This window comes from Jaculus jaculus, chromosome Y, assembly GCF_020740685.1.
Source record: "Jaculus jaculus isolate mJacJac1 chromosome Y, mJacJac1.mat.Y.cur, whole genome shotgun sequence".
NCBI lineage: Eukaryota > Metazoa > Chordata > Mammalia > Rodentia > Dipodidae > Jaculus > Jaculus jaculus.
In genome coordinates, this window is record NC_059126.1 from 6,000,575 (window position 1) to 6,004,738 (window position 4,164).

At 40.5% G+C, this 4,164-nt stretch overlaps 1 pseudogene; it reads right to left on the reverse strand.

Annotated features, from left to right (window-relative positions):
* Positions 1 to 1,085: 1,085 nt before the first annotated feature.
* LOC123457073 lies at positions 1,086 to 2,738 on the reverse strand (annotated as a pseudogene).
* Between the last annotated feature and the right edge of the window lie 1,426 nt (positions 2,739 to 4,164).

Genomic DNA, 4,164 nt, shown 5'->3' on the forward strand with positions numbered 1-4,164 from the left:
ATGTTCAGCCTACCCCTTACGTCCTCCACATCCTTTCCTCCCTAGTTACACCTGAGGACACCAATCCTCTCTCTGAATTTTATTCCTAACACTGATGAAGCTCTTTCTGCATAATATACATTTATCCATCTGCTAATAATTTCTAAACCTATCACTCTAGACTTTTAGAATTTTCTACAGATGCATATATTCAGCCATCCTTTGAAGTTTTTGTTTCAATAAATACATTGAAAACTAAACTCCTCCCCTAAGCTTAAAACATACCAAAATAAGATAAGTGCAGGTTAGTTATTTAAACAACAAACAATGCTTATGGAATATTAATGCTATATAATCGGCCACACTTGGTGAATGCGAGATGAATATGGTGTTTTAAACTAAGTCACCAGAATCCATAAATAATAGCCCTGTCAATGTTAAAATTGCTGTCTGGCACCAACAATATTGTAAGGAACACTGAAAGGCAAACTAATAAAAAATTGTGGAAAATGTATGCAACAGAATGTTCTGTAATTATAAACACACACACTATCCATAAGAAAACTGTTCTACCTAGATCAGAACTTGTTACCATACATAATTGTGAGTGTCTAGAACTTTATGACAGTGGTGTTTGAATTACAGTTATTATTATTATAGAGAATAACGAGAGAATCAGCCATATAAAACATTCTCAATTAGGGGTGCAATTTTATCTCCTTTTTACCTCTTTGTAAAAGTTTCATATTTTGTTTCCCACCATCCATGTCTTAAAAACCCAATGTTTTTTCTTTTTTCTTTTTTTTTTTTTTGAAGTAATCTATCCAAAAACTGCGTAATCTTTATTTCATAGTGAGTAAGCAAGGCATTTTGTTGTTTATCTTAAAAAAAAATCTCATTTCCTTACAGAAAGTTTTGAGTTTTTAATGAACTAGTAAACAAAAAGCTCTCATTTAAAAATAAATCAAAAACCTAGATCATATAGATGTTTACAGTGATTACATTTATCAAGGCAACATACATACATGTTCAGTTGTAAGATGTTAACTACATTTGTGACAAATATGCTTTACTTTAAATATCAAGAACATTATACAGTTAGAGTCCTAAGAATAATCTAGTAGTCACTATGTTTTTCTTAAGTCTTCACTTTAGATGCTGTTATCTCTAGCACAGGTAAGCAGGCAGTCTTTCACATGCTATAATACTGGAAGCTTTGGTTGGTACCACATCAGCTAGCGTGCAACAAGAAGACACCAGTTAAAGAATGTTTTAAGTGAACAACTTGTAAACTCCAGGGATGGACCAACCCTAAGAAGACACAATTGTAAGCATTTACGACCACCACAACTGTGGCTGAAGACTGTTCATGCCATTCTCTGAAATGAGATCTCAAAGTAGTATAGTTCAAATAAAATAGTTAACAAAAATTGTTTGCATATGCACAATTTCCCCAACAATCTGAGCGTCAATCATTTAGGTAACTTTTCCACTTGAAAAAATGCAATAGAAAACCATGTTTCACAATCTCAGTTAATATTCACAATTACAGAAGCTACAACTCAGGATACAGCATCACCAATGCTGCCCAGAGCCAGTTTATACTGAAATTAAGTTCTTTACACCAAATAAATGGTTGTCCACAACCAATGGCTAGTGTACGTATGAACTAAAATGTCTAGATTTGGGGAGAAATAAATGCTACTCCAACCATCTGTTCTGCTTCTTCCGTTCCTCAATTCATGCTTAGAAACCTTTCAGGTTACTCTTGGTTCTGTCAGCTTCCTTGCCTGTGAGGGTTTGGTCCTGCTGACCCTACCCACTGGAAGAGGCTGCCTGCTGTGCCGCTTTCTGCTTCAACATTGTCCAATCAAAAGTGTAGTCATACTGGTGGTTCAGGGTCGGGAAAAGGATGCGGAATAGCTGCCTCAGATACATGTAATCCCGGGCTTCTTCAAAGCGCAGCCCATGGCAATAGTTTAAGTACATAGCAAATTCTGCAGGAAACCCCTTACATAAAACTTCAACAGGAGTGGACATCTTCTTTTCACTAATCTTTTCATATTTCTGCTTCTTTGTTGCAGCCTTTAGCCCTTGCCATGGCAGACTGGTTCTAATAAAATACATCAAAATATATCCTAATGATTCCATGTCATCTCGGGGGCTGTGCTCAACACCAAAATGAGCATCGATGCTTAGCATATCGGGCAGGGCCAGTGAGATTTTTACCTTCTCTGTATGGGATGTGTTGCCTTGTCCTGTTGTCTCTGTACTTTTTGGCCAAACCAAAGTCGATAAGGAATAACTTATTACAGTGTCGCCCAATACCCATTAGGAAGTTATGTGGCTTAATGTCTCTGTGTATAAAATTCTTTGTATGCACATACTCAATTCTACTGATCATCTGGTCAGCTAACATAAGTACAGTCTTCATGGTGAATCTTCTTGAACAGAAATTGAAGAGGTCTTGGAGACTGGGTCCCAGAAGATCCATGACTAGCACATTACAGTCCTTTTCCTGTCCATACCAGCGTATGTGGGGAATGCCGACCCCACCTTGAAGAATCTTACAGTTTGCTCTCGTACAGCAACTGGGGGTGCCTGGCCTTCTGAGCCTCGAGCTTCACGGCCACTTCCTCACCGTTGGTGACGTTGATCGCCAGGTAAATGTCCCCGAAGGAGCCGGACCCGATCTTCCGCACCAGTTTGTACTTCACTCCCACGACCATCTCGGCCCTGGAGCCGCCGCTGCTCGACATCCTGCGCCGAAGACGGAGGCTGGGGCCAAGCCCGACACCTCTGAGCGGGGATCACGGCCTCCGGGGCGACCCGTCCGGCGAGGCTGCGGGGGGCGGCCGGGGCGGGCGACGGCGGCCGCTCCGGCGTCTCGGGCGCGAACGGCCAAGGGGAACGGCCCGCCGACCGCTCGGCTTCTTCGGCCGGGAGTCTGGCGAGGCCATACGGCTACTCAGGAGAGGCCGCTCGTCGCGGCCGGCGCCGTGCAGTCGCTTTCGCGGCGACGTGGCGGGCTGGCGGCCGCGCACTGATCTGGGGCGGCGCTGCCGCTGCCTCCGCTGCCGCCGGCTCCGACCGAGGGTCACTCAGCCGACGCCGCCATCTTGTCGCCCGGCTCCAGCCAGCCCCTAATGCCGCCCCAATGTTTTTTCTTTTCTACTCCTAACTTCTGCCTAAAAACCAAATCCTGCTGGGTGGTGGTGGCGCACTCCTTTAATCCCAGCACTTGGGAGTCAGAGATAGGAGTATCACTGTGAGTTTGAGGTCACCCTGAGAGTACATAGTGAATTCCAGGTCAGCCTGGGCTAGAGTGAGAGACTACCTTGAAGAAACTATATGTGTACATGTATGTGTGCGTGCGTGCGTGTGTGTGTGTGTGTGTGTGTGTGTGTGTATATATGTGTGTGTGTGTGTGTGTGTATGTATGGTTTAAATATATAAATATATTGTTTAAATATATATGTAATATATATATAATAATATAATTATAATATATAATTATATATAATATATAATTATATATATTTGTGTATGTGTATGTATGTATGTGTATATATACATACATATATATGTGTGTGTGTATATATATATATATTTATATATATATATGTATGTGTGTGTGTGTGCATATATATATATATATATATATGTGTGTGTGTGTGTGTGTGTGTGTATATATATATGCCCTTTCTGTTATACTCCTAACTGCTAGTTTGCTACCCAAAAATATTTTAAAAATAAAAATAAATAACAAGCCTAGGAAAGTGAAAATATTATTTAAAGTTAAGGAGGCCTTTAGAATTGGAAGTAAAAGAAGTTACCTGACACATTTCTACTATGTATTTATGGTGTTCATTGTTGGTTGTGACGTAGGCCTAGATAAAAGATACAAAGTAAGGCTTGCAGTCTAAGCAAGGGTTAGCCATACTTCCATGACAACTGATATGGTATGGTTCACCTCTGTTCTGATTTTTATATGGCATGAAATCTGTTCTTAAAAAATTTTGTGAAAAATAACAACTAGATTTATAGACAGCACTAGATATCAATAACAGCTTCAAAAGAATTGCTCACTATAGGGTGAAAACAAACCTTTGATTCTTTCTCTAATTTAAGTGCATAGTTTTTTACTTGATTTTCAAGGCTCCTCTTTTCTTTTTCCAGCTGTTT